At 50.1% G+C, this 20,806-nt stretch overlaps 1 long non-coding RNA gene across 1 annotated transcript; it reads left to right on the plus strand.

Moving 5' to 3' along the window:
- Positions 1-456: 456 nt before the first annotated feature.
- LOC112655296 (uncharacterized) lies at positions 457-2,870 on the plus strand. Its single transcript, XR_003133611.3, has 4 exons — positions 457-603; positions 690-830; positions 929-1,145; positions 2,019-2,870. It is a non-coding gene; the product is annotated as an uncharacterized LOC112655296 (long non-coding RNA).
- The last annotated feature ends 17,936 nt before the right edge of the window (positions 2,871-20,806 follow it).

The raw sequence follows: 20,806 nt of genomic DNA on the forward strand, positions 1-20,806 counted from the left end.
TCACAAGGACTTCCTGCTGGCTTCAGAGAAGACATGCTCCCACCTCCACCCCACCCCCTCGCCTGACTGCCAGCTGGCCAGCGGTAGAGCCAGCCCTCCACTGCCATTGTTCCTGGCTCTCCTCCCACGGTGGGAGGTGGGGGGCTGAGCCTGGTCCCCCCAGGTCAGGAGCACAGGGCAGCCCCTCCCCTTTCCAGGCTTCAAAGGCCCAGAGGGACTAACCCTTGCCACTGTGGGGCCTTCTCTCTGGAGCAGTGAGAGGGGCAGCTGCCCCCAAAGCAGCATTCAGCAGCTTCCTGGGAGTGAGCAGAGCAGGCTGGAGGTGATCATAAGCATGTAGGAGGTCAAACGAGGGGAGGTCCTGAGGCAGAAAGCCTGGGAAAAGCCTGGGGCTAGATGGGAAGCAGCAAAGGTGATGCAATAGTGCAACAATGCTGCTCCTCCCAGGAGCACCTAGCCCCTGCTCCTCCCAGGAGCTCCTAGCTTTTACTGCATGCACACAGCAGACCTGTGTCCACGCATCGTGTAATTGCAGCCTCCTGGGAGCCAGTGCTTCTGGAGTTCTATTACACAGAGGGAGAAAATCAGGCTCAGAGAGGTTAAGTAAGTTCCCTGGGCTCACACAGGGAGGATCTGAACAGGATCTGGACCCACACTGTTTGACTCTAGACCCTTACTCCTAACCACAGTGCCAGGCCACAGTTAACAGGCAGCTGGAAGGGAAAACAAAAGGAGTGACTGACGGGCACACACTGCGAAACACTCACCTGGCTTCCTACACATCAGCAAGATATGTGTTTCTTGCCAAAGAGCATCCGGGGATCCCAGAGGTAATTGTTTTCCCTGAGCCCACATACATAGTGGCTTTTTATATACTATATACTTTATACTTTATACTCTAGGGATTTTTTTTCTCTTCTCTTTTCAGCCTGTGCGCCACCCCCTCCCCACCCCCCGGAGCTTCTTCTCTCCTCTTCTTCCCAGGCTAACATCCTACCATCTGCTCCCAAGATGACTGATATTGCCCACCTTACTTCCCTGGGGATGGATGGGTCCAGGACTCATCCCTCCCCCAGGTGCTATAATTTGAGGCGCTGCCCAGCTGGAATGGACCCGGGGCCTCCCCAGGCTGCCCTCCCGCCACTGTGAGTTGGCTGGCCTCTGCCCTCTGCCCTCTTCTGCCATTAACCCTGTCACCTGCCGGACATCAGCCCCCGGGCCCAGTCTGTCATCCGTGGCCAAAGATGGATGGGGGGCGGCTGGGAAGCATAAGTGGCGACCCCTTAATGAGATCTGGCGGGGGAGGGCTGGGCTCTCTCAGGCAGCAGCAGGGCCAGGTTGGCAATAACGGCCCTTGTTGAGCATGACCCATTTTGCTTCTGTGGAGGGGCAGACAGTAGAGTGAGGAGCTGTGGGACAGGCTCGGGGACCACCTCCCTCCATCCTCCCTCCCCTTTACTGACAAACCAGACTGGAGCAGGGAGAGATGGGCAGAGGCGAGGGGAAAAAAGATGACCCCCACCACCACCTTTCATTCCTTCTCCTTGGCACTGTGACCCCAGCTCCTTGGGAAGAAACACAGACACAAAGAATCACTAGGAAGGAGGGGACCACTGCCTGGCCAGGGGCAGCCTCAAGGCAGTCCCGGGAGACTTCGTATCTCCTCTCCATGTGCAGAGAAATCGGGGGAGGGGGTTGTGGGGTGTGGTCTATAGAGTGGGGAGCATCTTCAGAAGAGCAAGGGAAGGGTCTGTTTGAAGGAGGAAAAAGAGTGGGATGCAGGAGTGAGGGGAAAACGTTATTGGATGGTCACCTACACGTTCTGTCTTGGTGATCCGTGGACTTTTAAAAGGAAGAGATGCTGGAAAGCATCAATTCTAACCTTTCATTGTCCAGATGGAGAAACTGATGCCTGGGGAGGGGAAGAGGCCTACCCAATTAGTGGCAGAGCCAGAGCCAGGATCCAGGGTCCTAGAAGATCAAGCTCATTTACTTGGCTCTTCTTGCTTCTTATCCAGGAAGAAAATTTAACAACTGCTGAAATCATTGTTCTTGGACTCCATCGGAAAGGGCTCTTCTTCCCCACCTCCTTCCTGCCTCCCTCCACAAGGGAGAGTGCATTTGCCCCAGGGCTTCCACCAGGTCTGGGAGACAGACTAGGGGAGGGCAGGAGAGGGGGCTCATGAGATCCTAGCTATAGGGCTAAGACTGAGGAACCATCACTCTCCTGACCATGTGAATGAGGTTGGTTGAAAACAGGGCTCTTTGAGTTTGAGTTTGAAGTTTTATGATTTGTTTTTTCTTCTTCTTCCATGAAGAGTAAGGATAAGCACCAAGTGGGTGCCCAGCAAAGGTTGGGTGCAAGACCCTTTGATGCTTTATTTGGACATTACCCACTGCCAGTCCATCCCCAGAGCCATGGCCTTGGCTCTCTCCCAGTGATGATTTCTGGTTTCCCTTCTCCCCCAGCTGCCTGGGGCAGGCTGAGGAGGATTCATAGTGTGGTGTCTAGAGGTTGGAGGGTCAGAAGGATTCTGGTCCTGGTTAGCTATGTGACCCTCAGCCATCCTTTTAAACCTCAGTTTAAAGGGGCCTCAGTTTAAAGGGGCCTCAGTGGGCCTCAGTTACCTTATATTTAAGTTTGTTTGTTTAAGAGAGAGAATGTGCTTGCAGAGGCAGAGGAAGAGGGAGAGACTCCACGCTGGGCCCCCAGAGGCTCAACATGGGGCTTGATCCCACAGCCCTGAGATCCTGACCCGAGCCAAAATCAAGAGTCAGCAGCTCAACCGACTGAGCCACCCAGGTGGCTCACAGTTGCCTTATATTTATCTATTTATTTGTTTGTTTTATTAAAAATATACATTTTTAAAGGATTTTATTTATTTATTTATGGTAGTCATACACACACACACACAGAGAGAGAGAGAGAGGCAGAGACACAGGCAGAGGGAGAAGCAGACTCCATGCATCGGGAGCCCGATGTGGGACTTGATCCCGGGTCTCCAGGATCACACCCTGGGCCAAAGGCAGGTGCTAAACTGCTGTGCCACCCAGGGATCCCAAAAATATACATTTTTTTTTAATTTGAGAGAAAGAGAAAGAGAATAAGCAGGGGGGAGAGGGAGAAGCAGGTTCCCCATGGAGAATGGAGCCCAATATGGGGCTCAATCCCTCCCAGGATCCTGGGATCATAACCTGAGCCGAAGGCAGATGCTTCCCCATCTGAGCCACCCAGGTGCCCCAATTGCCTTATATTTAAAAGCAGTGCTCAACAATGGTCTTCACACTTCTTTTATCTAAAGTAAACTTTATGCCCAACATGGGGCTCAAACACATGACACCAAGATCAAGAGTTGCATGTTCTACTGACTGAGCCAGCCAGGCACCCTTCTTCATATTTTTTTTAAGCATCTGACTTTTGGTTTCAGCTCAGGTCATGATCTCATGGGTTGTGAGATCCAACCCCGTGTGGGGCTCTGCGCTCAGTGGAGAATCTGCTTAAGACTCTCTCTCCCTTAAAAAAAAAAAAAAAGACTCTCTCTCCTTGGGGATCCCTGGGTGGCTCAGCCCTTTAGCGCTTCCTTCAGCCCGGGGCGTGATCCTGGAGACCCGGGATTGAGTCCCGCATCAGGCTCCCTGCGTGGAGCCTGCTTCTCCCTCTGCCTGTGTCTCTGCCTTTCTCTCTCTCTCTCTCTCTCTCTCATTCTCTCTCTCTGCATCTCTCATGAATAAAATAAATAAATAAAAAATAAGACTCCCTCTCTCTGTCCCTCCCCCACCCCCTCTCTCAAATAAATAAATCCTTTTTTTTCTTTTTTTTAAATTTATTTATGATAGCCACAGAGAGAGAGGAGAGAGAGGCAGAGACACAGGCAGAACACAGGCAGAGGGAGAAGCAGGCTCCATGCACCGGGAGCCCGATGCGGGACTCGATCCCGGGTCTCCAGGATGGCGCCCTGGGCCAAAGGCAGGCGCCAAACCGCTGCACCACCCAGGGATCCCATAAATAAATCCTAAAAAAAAAAAAAAAAAATACACACACAGAAAAAAGCAGAACTTCTTTGGTTGAAGCAGGAGTGCCCCTACCACATCACCAAGCTTTGTCCAAATCCAGGACTTGAAAACTGTCATAGCAGAAGAAGGCTGAGATTTGTTCCAGCTCTAAATTCTGCGAGTCTCAATCACAGGCCACAAGAAAGGAAACACAGAGCAGTGAAGAGGCTTGGGTTTTACCACTGTTTTCAGCCTAGTCTTGCAGCAAGTCAGCTCTGATGAGCCAGGACAGTTGCTTAACCCTGCAGGCCCCAGGGCCTTGGGGTGGCCTCTGAAGGCAGAGTCCTCAGAGCAGGCTCACACCAGGAGGGCTCTCCACTGAGAGGCAGGAGGAGGATGAGCTTCCTCAGGGCTGCTGGGTGGGGGGCTGGGGGAGAGGAATGCTACTCATCTCCTCTCCTGGCCTCCCCACCCACAACTGTCCCCCAACCTCCTGGGTGAAGGATGTGACTTAGGCAGAGAGAGAGCTGGAGCCATCTGGGGGAAGCCCAGTGGACTTCATCCATCTGTAGTGGGGCAGATACCAAATAGCAGACACCAGAAATCAAATGCAAGACTCAGCCTTCAGCTTCAGTACTCCATGACCTTGACAATTTCTGTTTTGTTTTGTCTTATTTTATTTTTTTTAAGATTTATTTATTTATTTTAGAAAGGTTGAGGGGCAGCAGGAGAGAGAGAGAAAGAATCGTCAAGCAGACACCTCGCAGAGCTCAGAGCCCAATGCAGGGCTTGATCCTATGACCCCGAGATCATGACCCAAGCTGAGATCAAGAGCTTTGGATACCCCACCGACTGAGCTACCCAGGCGTCTGGACAATTTTGTTTATTTATTTATTTATTTATTTAGTTAGTTAGTTAGTTAGTTAGTTAAGTAAGCTCTATAGTCAATATGAGGCTCCAACTCACAACATCAACATCAAGAGTCGTTTGTTGCTCCGACTGAGTCAGCCAGGCGCCCTCTGACCTTGACAATTTTTGTATTCCAGTAATGTTTTGTGGGATGGGGCTGCTAAACCAGGGTTAAAATCGTATTCATTTTCTTTCTTTTTTTTTTTTTTTAAGATTTTACTTATTTATTCATGAGAGACAGAGAGAGAGAGAGGTAGAGACACAGGCAGAGAGAGAAGCAGGCTCAATGCAGGGAGCCTGATGTGGGACTTGATCCTGGGACCCTGGCATCATGCCCTGGGCCAAAGGCAGACACTCAACCACTGAGCCACCCAGGTGTCCCAAAATGATATTCATTTTCAATTTGGTCTTTTTAACAGGGAAAGTAGAGTATGGTCACCAGGGATCATAACCTCTTCAGCTTGGGTTGAAAGAACCCACTCAGCAAAGCATGTTTCACGCCTACATTTGCCCAGGTTCTCTGAAGAATACAGAAGTCAATATTCCCGAAGCTTGCTTGCTTTCAGGTTTATTAGAATCAGCCAGACTGATTCATTCTTGCAGGGGTGGAGAGGAGGTGGTGCACCAAGCAAAAGAAAAGAAAAACAAACGTTTGTAGCTGAGAGAATCCTGACATTTAATCTAGTGGTTTCTAAATCTGCCAATCCTTAGGATCACTAGGAGGATTTTAAAAATACAATTTCTTGCCCCTGCCCCTACATTTACTGATTTAAAAATCTCCAGTGGGGGAGGGGTTCTGGTGTTTGGGAGCCATGAAATTCACTCTCCGGGCTGCCCGCAGTGGAGATGGAGGCCATTAATTCGACTTTGTCTTCTTCCTTTCAAAAAATTTTTAAAATTATTTTCCTCTTTTTTTAAGTCATCTCCATGCCCAGCAGAGGGCTCAAATTCACAACCCCAAGATCAAGAGTTGCATACTCTGCTCACTAAGCCACCCAGGTGCCCCTGGCTTTGTCTTCTATTTTTTTTTTTTTAAGATTTTATTTATTCATGAGAGATACAGAGAGGGAGAGAGAGGGAGAGAGAGAGAGAGAGAGAGAGAGAGAGGCAGAGACACAGGCAGAAGGAGAAGCAGGCTCCATGCAGGGAGCCTGACATGGGACTCGATCCCAGGTCTCCAGGATCACACCCCGAGCTGAAGGCGGCACTAAACTGCTGAGCCACTCAGGCTCCCCTGTCTTCTATTTCTAAAAGAGATTGCCTCCTTCTCCCTTAGCAAATATAGAAAAAAATTTTTGAAGTTCTTCCCTGCAGCTAACCCCAATCCCTGCTGCATTTCTAACCGTCTCATCTGCATAACTTTATTGATGGCTTTCAGAGTTGGCCTCCATGCTGAGTGTTCTGGGTTTTATTACTTCAGTCACAAATATGAACTCGGGACCTACGAATTGCCAGGTCCTACATTAGGTGTTGGGGAGACAGTGGTGAGTGAAGTGCACACGTCCTTGGCCTCTGAAGGAGAGGGGGTCAGAATTCACCTAGCAACCCGGGCATGCTGGGACAGGGGACGTGGGGGGAGGGTTAGCGTCCTGAAGAGAGGAGGACATGCCTGTGGCCTCAGGATAGTCTGGGGAAGGAGGATGGGAGGGCAGGGATCTCAGTTTCTGGGAGATAGAACAGCATATGTGGCGCTGAAGTGAAACAGCAGAGCGAACCTCCAAGAACCAAGAGGAAGAAAATCCATACAGCCGAGCATTGTCCCTCCTGAACCTTTCTATCATCCCTATGGCCCTTCCCAGAAACCCCTCTAAGCGCCTCCATGACTCTCTGGGCCCCATGGAGCCCACAGCAAGACAAAGAACTTTTGTCTGATCAGCTGAGCTATAATGAGAGAATGATCCCCGGGACTCTTATTCATGCATCCAGCGTGGAGTTTGCTGTTGTAAGGGCAGCACCGGATTACTGGCTCACAGGCAGCCGTGCATTTGACAATAATTCCACAACGTCTGTCTTGGATTTTATTTCTGCCTAACTTCCCTTTCAGCTTTCTTTTTAAAAGCCTCGCCTCTTTGCTGTCTTTGTACTCATCTCCTTCTGAAGTGGAACAAGTGGAGAATGTGCGGGTTTCGGGGAAATCTGCTGTCCCCGGGGTCCTTCTGCAATGAAATGCAGGTCAAACCGAGATTTGGAGTTGAAAGCTGATGAGTGTAAATGCTCACATCTTAGAGGAGTCTAACTAATCTGCCCATCAAGGCTGCTGATCCCATCCTGTCTTATTCGCTGCTGGGGGGCGGGGGGCAGGGAGGACGAGTGCAGAGTCAGCGCCAGACAGTGATGGGCCAAGCAGAATGGAATCTGCGCACAGTGGCTCCTGGAGGGGAGGGCGGCGGGGAGGGTGCAGATGCTGAGGGGCCCATGGGAGCCATGCCAACAGATGGGTCTGCCTGGGTCCCTGACTAAACCAGCTAACCCTTCCCCAGCCAGCCCGTGGGGTGGGGGTGGGGGGCAGGAACCATTATTCTTCCCTGGGATCCCAAGTGACGTAATAAGGTCCACGAAGGAATTCACTGGTCAATGCTAGCGGGGTGGGTGGGAGCGGGGAGGTCAGGAAGGGGCAGGCACGGGGGTGGGGGTGGGTTTGCTCGGATCAGCCCATGGGAGCTGAGCCAGCCAGGCGGGAGGAAGGCTTGCTTTGGCATTCTCCTGCAGTTACCAGGCCTCCCCGCCTGCCAGGCTGCTGGTGCGCGGAGCCCAGCCCCCTCCCCAAAGAGCCCCTGAGAGGGGCCAAGAGAGGGGGGAAGGCCACCCGTGGCCTTGTGAGGCTGAAGCACGAGCTCCTTCCTCAGCTGCCAGGGAAGAATTTAATTACCAATTAAAGCCCCCTCCATCTGTTTCGGGCCTGCCAGAGAGCTCTCTCTACCCTTTAATTACATCTCTGACAACAATTTAACTCAATTAGCTGGTAAACACAGCAGAATGCAGGCAACCCAGGGCACCCTCTTGTCCCTGCCATCTGTCTGTCCGTCTATGCTTTCTCCGCTCCCTGTCAGTCTGTCCGTCCCGCCCTGCTCCCCCTCCGGTTTTGACCACCCCACCCCCACCCCATCACTTTGTTCTTTCCCTCCCGCCTGTCTTCTCCAGCACCTCTTGTCTGTCTCACACCAGCTGGGGTTGCCCCTGGCTCTGCCATCCCACCTTCCTTTCCCATCTGCTGTCTGTCTGTCCCTTTGCCCTGGCTCTGGCTCCGTCCGTCCATTTCAGCCTCTGTCCTTTCTGCAGGCTGGTCTCCAAGGAGTGCACCTGTTCCCCTTCTTCTTCCAGTCTTCTTTCTCTTGCTCTGCATCCCTCCTGCCCTTCTTTCTTTCTTTCTTTTAGAGAAGGAGAGAGGGAGAATCCTAAGCAGCCTCCATACCTAGCTCAGAGCCCCAACATGAGGCTCAATTTCCTGACCCTGAGATCAGGACCTGAGCCAAAACCAAGAGTTGGATGCTCCACCGACTGAGCCCCCACCCCAGGCACCCCTATGCATCCCTTCTGCATTTAACCAAACATACCCCTTCAACCGTCTTCTCTGAGTCTCCTCTTTTTTTCTTTTTTTAAGATTTTTTATTTATCCATTCATGAGAGACACACACACACAGAGGCAGAGACACAGGCAGAGGGAGAAGCAGGCTCCATGCAGGGAGCCCGACGCAGGACTCATCCCTGGTCCACAGGATCACACCCTGGGCTGAAGGCGGCGCTAAACCGCTGGGCCACTGGGGCTGCCCTCTGAGTCTCTGCTATCTCTCCCTAACTTTCATCATCTCCTTTAGTTTCGTCCACAAGATACAAATAGGAGTCCAAGGAAATAACAGCTGCCATGTTTTGAGCCTGTCTTTTGCCAGCCACTGGCCAAGAACTTCACGCATTTTATTTTGTTGAATCTTTACCAAAATTCTGGGATGTAGGTATAATTCTCCCCATCTTCCAAGTGGAATAACTGACACTTTGAGAGATTCTGCACCGTGGGTGAGATCACAGGATGGGAGCAGCTCTGCAGATACTAGAGAGGGCCTGAGTGTTTGGGGAAAGGCCCTGCATTGCCGAGACGCAGCGCAAAGCAGTAGGTCCCCAGTTAACAGGGGATGGAAATCCGGGATGATTTTTGAGAATCTAACCTCCCTATTCTGCTGGAGGGAAACTTCCAGATTCTACTTTGCAAGAGTGTTGAAGAAGTTCCTCTGTCCGCTGAGCCATTAAAAAAAAAAAGAAAAAGAAAAGAAAAAAAAAAAAAAAGAAAAAAAATTAGGACCCCAAGGAGTAGGAGAGAAACAAGTAGGCTATAATTATCCTAGCAACCCTCCCCTGGAATGAGAGGGGGAGGGCGGGGAGAAGGGCAGCCTGATCCGTCTTGTGGACAGGCAGGAACATGATGGAGACCCCAGGTCAGCCAGGTAGTCACATGGCTGCGGTTCAGGCAGACCCCAGCCAGATAAAACTCATCTGCTTTCTTCCCCCGTACTTCCTCAGCTGACTAATCATTCTTCCTGTGATTAAAACAGAAAAGAATTGGGGGGAAGACTATAGCAAAGAAGGGGAGCCCATTTCTTATCTCTGTTTTCTATCTTCCTCTGCACTTAAGATTTGTGGTCCTTGGGATCCCTGGGTGGCGCAGCGGTTTGGCGCCTGCCTTTGGCCCAGGGCGCGATCCTGGAGACCCGGGATCGAATCCCACGTCGGGCTCCCGGTGCATGGAGCCTGCTTCTCCCTCTGCCTGTGTCTCTGCCTCTCTCTCTCTCTGTGACTATCATAAATAAATTTAAAAAAAATTAAAATAAAAAGATTTGTGGTCCTTCCTCAGAGGTTGGTTTCACTTGGGGTAGCACCCACCCTCCACCTCCACCCTGCTTTCTGCCAGCTTCAGCTGGAATGCCGGGATCCCAGCTAAATTCCTCCAATGCAGGTAGTGCTCCGAAAGAAATTCCAAATACGGGGCAGCCTGGGTGGCTGAGCGGTTTAGCGCCGCCTTCGGCCCAGGGCATGATCCTGGAGACTCAGGATAGAGTCCCACGTCCAGCTCCCTGCATGGAGCCTGCTTTTCCCTCTGCCTGTGTCTCTGTCTCTCTGCCTCTCTGTTTCTCATGAATAAATAAATAAAATCTTTTAAAAAAATGTTTGTTAAAAAAAAAATTCCAAATATGGGCTCGAGTCAGCTTGGATAGAAAGACTAGTACATCACCTAGAATTTTCATCCTCAGAAATCTCTCAAGAGAAGTCCCACCCTGCAGGTATATGCAGAAAGTTCTGAGCAGAGGCAACCAAGACCCAGATGGGAGATTGGAATAGGGGCAAGGCAGAGAAGCAGGGGATACTCAAAAGAAGGTTCCTGGTTCAGGCTTCCCAAGACTTATGAAAGCAGTGGGTTTGTGGAAAGTTTCTGTAAACATGACATAATAAGGACCACAGAGTAATGAGGCTGGCGGGTTGTTTTTTTCCAAGCAGACACATGATTGCCTAGAACTTCAGAGTTCAAGGGACCAGCAAGGTCTATTCAACCCAGGGTCTTTCTTACGCAAGAATTCTTATTACAGTAGCCTTGAAAATATCCTTCTTTGAATTCTTCCAGTGACAGGGAACTCACTATCTCACTAGGTATCCCCTTTTTATTTTCAGACTGGTTTAATAATTAGAAAATTATTTCTCGTATCATCTCCCTGTAATTCCCATCCTTCTGTCCTATTTTCACCTTGTGAAGTGATGGAGAATGTATAAACCTTTTCTCTAGTTTTAGAGGTGAATCCAGTGTCTAGACGGTGACCAACAGGAATCCCGGAGAGTTGAACCATCCCTAGTTCCTTCGGCCATTCCTCAAATGCTCTCATTTCAAAATCTCACTATTCTCTTTTTTGTGCCTCTTTTCATTAGCAATGTCTTTCTTTGTTAATACTGCCCAGGCCTAAAATGAATGCTTTAGATTAAGTCTGATAGGTAGAGGACAGAGAAAGACTATCACCTCCCCTGTTCTAGAGACTGTATCTGTATTAATGCAGCTCAGAATCTATCATTGTTCTATGGCAACCATAGATCACAGTAGCTTCTATATATATTGGCACATTGAGGTTACAGTCAACCAAACTTATTTGGGAATATGCCACCTTTAGGTCATGTGTTTCTGAGTTAATGCTTTTTTTTTTTTTTTTTTAAAGATTTAATTTATTTATTCTTGAGAGACACAGAGAGAGGGAGAGAGGCAGAGACACAGGCAGAGGGAGAAGCAGGCTCCATGCAGGGAGCCCGACATGGGACTCGACCCGGGGTCTCCAGGATCACACCCTGGACTGAAGGCGGCGCTAAACCGCTGAGCCACCCGGGCTGCCCGAGTTAATGCTTTTAATGCTAAATATCAAACATAATTTAACTCTTTTCAATTTCATCTCGCTCAACTCAAGTTAACTAACACTGATATAGCGTCAGTATGTTTTGCCATGTCTGATTTGGGCCAATGTGCCCATCCTACCAAGGTCTTAGATCCTGAGCCCGTCACCCAAATATGAACCAGCTCTGTTCTATCCCCAGGTCTGATGCCCTCATCCAACCACTCATAAGGTGTTGAAGGGTACTGTGTACTTCTGAGAGGACTATTTTGTAAGAATTGAGGTCTAAATGAGTCTCTCTCCTTCAAATGGAGGCCGTAGTTGGGTTTTTAAATAACTTTTGATTTTGGTAAATTTCTAACACAGAAGAATATCAAAAACAGTACAACGAACTCCCATGTGCCTTTTACCCAAATTTATCCACTGTTTACAGTTAGCTCCATTTGCTTTATTCTTCTCTGTCCACATGTTTACATATGTATTTTTTTCCCTGAACTTTCTGAAAGTTGGAGACCTAATGTCCCTTTAGTATTTAGTTCCTAAAAACAACAAAGGCATTCTTTTACACAAACAATCTCAGCATGATGATCAAAATCCAGCAAATTAATGTTGCTGTAAGATCACTATGTACCTCATGGTCCATGTTCAAATTCCATCAACTTTCCCAGGAAAGTCCTTTATAGCTGTTCCCATCCTCATCTCCCTCCACTCCCCACTGCCCCTGATCCGGGCTCTGATCCAGAATCATGCCCGGCATTCAGTAGTCAAGCTCTTTAGTAGGAGGTTATGGCTTTATTTCAACACTTGGCTTAAAAGTAGTTTGGAAACTTTTTTGAAGAACACCAACCAATGAAAAATGGTGAAACCATTGCACCTTCCAAGGATGAAGATCCAGTACCTCTGAGAACAATAAAACAAAATGTGGTGCAGACTCTGTTGGTACTTCCTGTGAAGCTTTTTGCCAATGTTTTGAGCCATGGAAACATCTAGAACAAGTGCTGCCGCCTGATGAGATCACTGTGGAGGGAATATCTTCAAAGAGAGCTAGGACTCCCAGGGCATTTGCTTATAAATTTGCCTCATTTCATCATGATCAAACTGCACACCATCTTAGAGTCTCAGCTTCTGGAGAACAGGGCCCGTATGACAGGTGCATCCCTCTCAGTTCGTTTGTTGAGGTATTGGGCTGCTGGAGCTAAGCCCCAGGGTTAGCCCCCCACAAGGGCTATTCTTACTTGCCAGAGAATGAACCCTTCCCCTCTAAGATCAGTCATGAGGGAGGGAGGTGGGCAAGAGAAGATGTACAAGGCAAGAAGTTTCCCACAACTCACAACACGTGTCAGGCTGATGGAAGATGGATAACATTGACTTCCCACCATACTCACTCCATTATGGACACACAAAAAAACACGAAAACACATCAGCAAGCACATGGCAGCAGGCTGTGCAGTGATCTGCTCAATGCAGGCTCCAGCCAGAACTCAAGTTAGTGATGACCAAACGATGTTTCTGTAGATCTCGTTCCTCTCCCCAGGTTCCAAGCCTTAGATTAGTGCTCAGTACTTAACTGCTCTCCTTTCTCCCTCTTCTTGACATCCGTGAGTCACCATACCTTTTCATGTTTCTCACACTTATTCTTTCCTCGCCTTTCTGGTCCACGTCCTACTTTACTGTCTCCCTGGTCTCTGGTCTTTCTTCTATCAAGTCATTCTATGTACTACCACTAGATTAAGTTTCCCTTTAAAAATATCTATATCTAGCTATCTACTCTCTCCATGTCTGTGTTTGATATTCTCCTTAAGTTTCCATTTTAGATCCAGCCACAGTCACTCATCCATAAGCAAGCCACCTTCTGGGCCTTTGCTCTTGCCCTAACCCTTCCCCTGTCCACCCCACTCCATCTCTCACTACCTTAGAGATCTGGTTCCCAGGGCTCCTTCTGGGGGAGCTCGTAGCTCCAAGTCCTGCAGCCCTTCCCTTCCAGCTGAGTGTTGAAAGCATTTGACATCTCTACTACTTATTTGGCACTTGGCGCATGACTCCTTAGATAATTTGTAATGTTAATGCATCTAGTCTTTCTTGTAAGAAAGACTATAAATCCTTCAAGAGCAGATATCATGTTTGTATCTCTTCCCATCTTATATTAATGTAATGCAATTTATAGAGTTGGAGCACAATGCACATCCAGTGCTGCTGACCATGGGATTTCTTTGAAAAGGGTTTATAACTGAGAAACAATAACAGACAACATGTATTGAGCACATAACCATTAGACACAATGCCATACACTTTATGTGGACTATATCATTTGCTCCTCCCACAACCCAGTGATCTAGGGATAATTTTAGTCCCCATTTTACTGATGAGGAAACTGAGGCTCAGGAAGGCTAAGGAATTTGCCCATGATCAGCCAGCTAGTGAGTCGAAAAACCAGGATTCCACCCAAATGGTCTGATTCGGGATCCCTGGGTGGCGCAGCGGTTTAGCGCCTGTCTTTGGCCCAGGGCGCGATCCTGGAGACCCGGGATCGAATCCCACGTCGGGCTCCCGGTGCATGGAGCCTGCTTCTCCCTCTGCCTGTGTCTCTGCCTCTCTCTCTCTCTCACTGTGTGCTTATCATAAATAAATAAAATAAAAATTAAAAAAAAAAAAAAAAAAAAAAAAAAAAAAAAAAAAAAAAAAACAAATGGTCTGATTCCAGAGCCCCTGCTCTTAACCAAATGCCAATGGAGAAGACAATCCTCCCACCCCCAAGAGTTTAAATAATAATAATTGTGATGCTGATGATAATAAATAAATTTTTTCCGAGGAAAGTAGGGCTCTGATCTGTTCAAGTGGCTTATCCAGTGTTCAATGACTTCGCTCTCACAAAGCTCTTCGGAATTACAAATTCGATCTTTTTTTGTTTGAGAAGATAAAATGAGCTGCAAAGTAACATTAGAATTTTGCCTGGTCTTTAAAGGCTACTTTCTTCTTTTTTACTTTGTGTTTTGACAGGGGATAGTAATGAGAAAGACTCTAACCTCGGAACAGTTTAAGTTTACAGACCCTCTCCTGTGTTCCTGAATCCCAGGCCTGGCCAGAAATCTATCATATTCAGCCTCCACCAACCACCTCTCCCAATTCCTCATTATCCGGGGCTTAGGCGAATTTGGTGAGGATGGTGGAAAAGGGGTAAGGTTGTGTTTTTTCCTCATGAAGGTCAAGTTTGGGGTTCCAGTGGAGCCCTCAATTTCCCATGAGTCCAGAAAAGAAGACACCGAAAATAGGAAGCATTACATGTGTTCAGCCTGTGTTCACAGAAGACAATCTCAGCAAGGCAAACCCTAGCACAGCCAGCTGATGTCACCAAGAGAGGAGAGGAAGATGGAGGAAAGAAACAATGGAAGAAAAGACAAAGAGAAGGGAGGGAAGAGGAGCAAAGAGTGAAGATGGGGAATAGGGCAGAGGGGTGAGAGCAAAGGGAATAGTGGAGGACAGAGAGGGACAATTGGAAGCCATCGCCCTATGCCCACCTCCCTTCTCTCATCCCTAACCCCACGGGTGAGGGCCTCTTGCCCCTCCCTGTCAACCAGAGGGGACACAGACCCTCACCCTCCGACTGCCGGTGCTGTCTCCGGGCCGAGAGGTCGCAGACAGGGGAGGCTTGCGAACAGTTTGTGCAATTCTCCTCTGCTTTCCCGGGGAGCCGCCGGCCTCCCGGGGGCCATTCCTTTCCCCGCCGCCCTCGGGGAGCTCCCTCCCCGCAGACCCCAGCCAGGCTCCAGCCACCCCCCTCTCCTCCATCCGCCCCCCCCCCCAGCTCTCTGGAGGGGCTCGCGTCTCCCCGATGCGCTCCGGTCTCTGTCTGAGCCATCCATCAAGGGTGGCAGGCTGAGGGAAACATGAAAAAGAGCCTATTTGGCTATTAACATCCCCTCCCGCTTTGTTGTCTCTCTCCTCCCCCCTCCCCTTCCAGCCCCCACCCACCCCCTCCCCTTCCCCCTTTCGCGGGAGACAAAACCAGACTGACAAGCTGAAGACTCAAACATTAATCAAACTGCGCTCCGGAACAACCTTTCCCTCGCATTAATAAATACATTTGCGGCCCCTCATTGGACAGTTGGCCTAATTTGTTTCTTTTTTGCGGGGTGGGGGGAGCAGCCGCGCCCGCGCCCCCCGGCTCCCAGCAGCCCCGTGCAAAGCAGATGTTCCGCCGCGGACGCGGAGCTGCGCCGAGCCGCGCGCCCCGGAGGCCGCGGTTGCCATGGCGACGGCCGGGCCGCCTGCTGTCGCCGAGCACGCTGTCTCGCCCGCTCAGTGATTACCTCCATCTCGGCGGCGTTCGCCATACGGCCGGGCTCCTAATCAGATCCCCTCCCCTCCCCCGCTCCCGGAGGCCCCGCAGCCCGCCCTCCGCCGCCCCGCGCGCCGCCCCTCCGGCTCCCACGGCCCCGAGGACGGCCGAGCGGCAGAGATGCCCCGCGCCCGCGTCTTTGGGAATGACGGGCCCGGTAGGAATGGGGTTCTGTGCGCCTGAAGCCATCTTTGGTGGCCCTGGACGTCCCCCTCCCCGCCCCCCGCCACTTCCCCCACCCTCATCCCCCCAGCGGGCAGTCCAGTTCCCAGTAGGTCCCCTGGAGACTCTTCCTCCCCCTTCTTGGTCACGTTGAGGCAGGTCACCTGAGGTCCGCAAGAGAAGGAAGGCAGGCAACTCTAGTTCCCCTTCCACCTGGGCAGGATTCTTCCCTTCTGATTCTGAAAATGCTAGAAATTGCTTCTGCATGGCCTGGAGGGGAGGTGGGCCCCTGGAGCCATTAGCACCTTCCTCCAAGCTATGCTCCTGGGGCTGAACCCAGTGTTTTCTCAGACTAAGAGAGGAGGGGAGAGACACAGGTCTGATACTCAAATGAGGCGGCCTGGCCTGAGTTTGGCCCAAGAATAGGTTGACCCCCTTGGCCAACACACACAGTTTGCTTTCTCGTGCTCTGGGGCTGAGAGGTCTTGTTTATAGGTGATCTCCCCTGCACTCCCAGCGGGCAGTCTTGCAAGTGATTGTACTGTGTCCCCTCTCCGGGCTTGGTATGGGCAAGACACAGTTGTAAGGCCTCGGGGCCTTGGGGTAACCTGAGGTCTTTCTGCTGAAAGAGGAGAATCTTTCCCTTTAGACTCTGAGGCTTCATTACAAGACCCAGACATTCCTTTCCAAACATCTCTGGCTTCAGGAGAAACAGAGTAATAACAGAACCACTGGCAAAAGAGGACAGAGGGGCTGGGGGTGAGGCCAGCCTGGAAGCAGAGCAAAACACGTGGGCGAGGGATATGAGACTGGGTGCGGACCCGCATTCCAGGCTGATTCACAAGCCAGGAAGTCCAAGGTGGTTGGAGCAAAAAAATAATTTTGTTTAAAGGGAGGGATCCCCTCGGAGTGATAAGAAGTGGAGAAGTTCTCCTCAGCAACCAGGGAACGCTTAAACTGAACTCCCAGGACATCCAAAATGCCAGCCTCCTCCAATGTTTGCCTGCAAAGTCCCGAGCTGTGCCAGCCAATGAGAAGAAATGCTACACACTCGGGGCCCTTTCTCCCGAGTCTGCTAGGAATTCTCATGTTGGAGCTGCAAGGGCCTCTCGAAATGGAAGCCAATCCCTCATTTTCCAGAAGGTGGGCAAAAGAAGCCATCGGAGACTCGGAGAGGGACCGTAACTGGCTCAAGATCCCACACTTAGGGAATAGTGGGACCTTGCTGTTGCCCTCTGCCATGGTGGCTGCTGGTGCCCCTCCCTCTCCCCTCTCGAAGGCAACTGACTGGCGGGGAGACTGGTTTCCAAGAGGCACAGACAGAGTCCCAAAAATCTCAGGCCTTTTTAAGCCGGTCGTCACTCTGTCTCCAGAAGACCTGTCACCTGAAGGCAGCGCCACTGGAGTGACAGCTCCCGTTGGCCCTGGCCGGCCTAAGGCCTCTCTGGGGGTGGGGTGGTGGGGTGGGGAAGGAGCTTTTGTGGGGCCTCCCTCCTTCGATTGTCTGCAGCTCTGTCTTTGTCCGTCTGTCACTCAGAAGTGAACCGCTGGGGGGGGGGGAGAGGTCAGGCTGGTTGGTGGAAAAAGAGAAAGAGGCCTGTCCCTGTCACTGAGGGGGTGGGGAAGAAGGCAGGGGGAGGGTGCCGCTTCTTCAACCTCTTCACCCCCCCTCCCTCCCAACTCCTCAGCTCCCCTAGGGAATTCTAGCCTTTGCACATTTTAAGATCTGGGTAGCAACTGTCCACAAAGACCCTTCTCTTCTTGCCATGTGAAGTCTTGGGTGGCCAGTGGAGATCTCCTTTACCCTGTGCTGTCTGGAAGAAGGGTAAGACTCCTGCAAAGGAGTCTAACTCAAATCTCCTAGGAATGGGGTTCCATTGGGCTCCCCATTAAATCTTGCATCGCCATTGGATATCTACTTGCTTACCCTGCCCTGTCTGGAAGAAGGCGTTGGGAAGGCCAGCTCAAATCTCTTAGGAAGGGGGTTCATTGTACCCCCATTCCACTTAGCCACCTCTCTGACTCCATGCCTGTGTTTTTCTGTCTCCCTGCCTCGCCTGCCTCATCAGAGTCCCCAGGCTCCCCTGTCCCCCTGTTGCAACCCTACAAAATCCATCCCCTGAGAGTCCCTGTTTTCAGGCTGCCCCAGCTTCTACTGTATACTGCACATCTCCCCAGATTATGCGGTTTCCAGGCTCCTCTTGCTCCCCCTGCACACGAATCCACCTCCCTAGCCTCAACAGTTTTCAGGCTTCTCACTCTCTGCCCCCCTGTACACGAACTTTCTCCCCAGATCCTGCTGTTTCCAGGTTCCCCCATGTTTCCCCAGTATACAAATTGGCCTCCCTGGGTTCGGCAGTTTCCAGAACCCCCTTGCTCTCTCACTAGGCAGTTCCATCTCCCCAGATTCAGCTGTTTTCAGGCTCCCCTCATTTGGCCTGTACACGGATACCTCTCCCAGGTTCTGCTGTTTCCAGGCTCCCCTATTTCCCTTGTACACGGATCAGCCTCTAGCTTATGTTGATCCCAGCTGCCTAAGGGATTCAGCAGGTTTAAGGAGAGTGGAAGGAAGAGGTGAGTCAGGAAGAGGAGAAGGAAAAAGGCTGCCATCAGAGAAGCTCCTTATTTCTCTGGTGACCTAGAGAGCCCAAAGCAGCTTGCACACGGCAGCCTCTGGGCCTCTGACTCTACAAATAGATCCCTTGAGCCCATCTGCCCAGGGATACCCCAATTCCCTCCTTCCTGCTGCTGCCCAGCCTCTGAGCTCTAAGTGGAGCATCCCCTGGAGGGCCCCGTCTTGGACGGGGTGCTTGTGAACATGCACACACGATGGGGCAGGCAGGAGCCCTCCCAAGCCCTGGGCTTTCTCTCAGCCTGGCCTCCTGGTCTCTCCCCTGCTTTCACTCCCTACCTTCCCAGCTCCCTTTTGTTTCCTTCCTACCTGCTGCACCTTAGCTCCCCTCATTGTATCCAGGTAGAGCTTAAAGGAGCCCCCCAATGTGCTCCTTCAGAACAAAAGAGGTACAGAGGTAGAGACCCACACTTTTTTTTTTCTTTTAGTTTTTCAGGAGGGAGTGGTATTAATCTCACATCCTGCAAATTCATTCTGTGCCTGGACTGGCATCCTGGCATGCTTCTCCAGCCTTTGTAAACATTTGTTTCACCCTTGCTGCACAAAAGCAGTCTTCCTGCATCCTAATCCTTGTTGGGGGATGGGGTAGGGTGCAGTGTTCCAGGGTTCTCCTCTTCTGTGATTCATTTCAAGATTGCCCCAAAAGTTTCTAGTGGACCCCAGGGGAGAGTGTCTGATTCTCCATCTCCCTCCTCCACTCACATACCCACCTACCCACCTACTGACCCACTAGCCCAACCCCAGTCATTTTGTTAATCATGATGCTCCATCTCGCTGGCTCCAGCAAACGTTCTGGTTTCATGGGGAACAGGTAGGAAGGGCAGGCCCACTGCTTCCAGGAAGAGAGGGCAGGCCCACTGCTTCCAGGAAGAGAGATCTTTCTTCAACGTGAAGCTCACACCTGGGTTCAGACCTCACTGCCTATGCTTCCCAGGACCAGAGCAGCTTCCATTTCCCCAGCTGTCAAGTGGGGATGACAGTCCCTGTTTACCTCACAGCTCAGGGAGTGCAAAGAAAATTATGTATGTGGAGGAAACAGAATTCTGTTACGGAACATGGCAAATGTGAGTTATTTAAGTCTTGTTCAAAGAAAGCTACGAAAGAAACTGTTTTGTCCTGTGTAGATATATTCTCCTTCCTCTGTATGAAAATAAATGCAGCTGATGGTACTCATTTCTTAATTTCATTATTTGAAAATCACCATTGGAGCTGGTGTACCTGGAAACCGTACAAACCACCTTATATGTTGTCAATTAAAATGTAGTCTTAAGGGGCGCCTCAGTGGTTCACTTGGTTAAGCCCTCGATTTTTGTCTTAAAGATTTTATTTATTTATTTATTTATTTATTTATTTATTTATTTATTTTAAAGATTTTATTTATTTATTCACGAGAGAAACACACACACAGAGAAAGAGGCAGAGACACAGGCAGAGGGAAAAGCAGGCTTCATGCAGGGAGCCCGATGGGGGACTCAATCCCAGGTCTCCAGGACCACACCCTAGGCCAAAGGCAGGCGCTAAACCACTGAGCCACCCAGGGATTCCCTTTATTTATTTATTTTTTAAGATTTTATTTATGTGAAAGAGTGAGAACATAAGCTGCGGGAACAGCAAGCAGAGAGAGAAGCAGGCCCTTTGCTGAGCAAGGAGCCCCGTGTGGGACTCAATCCCAGGATGTGGGGAATCATGACCTGAGCTAAAGGCAGATGCTTAACCAACTGAGCCACCCAGGCGTCCCTTAAGGATTTTATTTTTAAGCAATCTCCACACCCAACATGGGCTCGAACTTGAAGCACTGAGATCAAGAGTCACATGCTCTACCAACTGAACCAGCCAGGTACCACAAGCCCCTGAGTTTTGATCTCAGCTCAGGTCTTGATCTCAGGGTCATGAGTTCAAGCCCCACAATGGGCTCCACCCCCAGCATGGAGCCCACTTAAAAAAAGTTTTTTTAAAATGTAGTCTTAAAATGGATGAATTGTAATGTGTGTAAATCATACCTCAATAAATCTGATTGGAAACATCAAAGAAAAATGTGAATTGGTATTCTGAGTCAAGAGCCCTATCTTTTTCAATTGCCCAGGAAGGCAGTCCTTGTGGAAATTCTGTTTATAAATGTTAGGTTCTGACGTTCTGCAGAATGCAGGGGACAATGGGGTCAGAGGAAGGTGAGTGGGGTTTCAAGAAACCCTCATTCCTAGCCCAGCTGTCATTTATTAGCTCTGTGACATTGACAAAGTCATCCCTGGAGATTCACTTTCCTCATCTGAGGGTCTCTGGCTTGCTCTCCCACAACCACCAATGTCCTTTTTCTACCTCAGAATATAAACTGTGTTCAGGGCCCTGGGCCTCTCAGCCCTCATCCCCAGTCTTCAGCTATCCTGGGAAATGGGTTCAAGTCTCAAGTGTTGAAAGGGA

This window comes from Canis lupus, chromosome 9, assembly GCF_003254725.2.
Source record: "Canis lupus dingo isolate Sandy chromosome 9, ASM325472v2, whole genome shotgun sequence".
Lineage (NCBI taxonomy): Eukaryota > Metazoa > Chordata > Mammalia > Carnivora > Canidae > Canis > Canis lupus.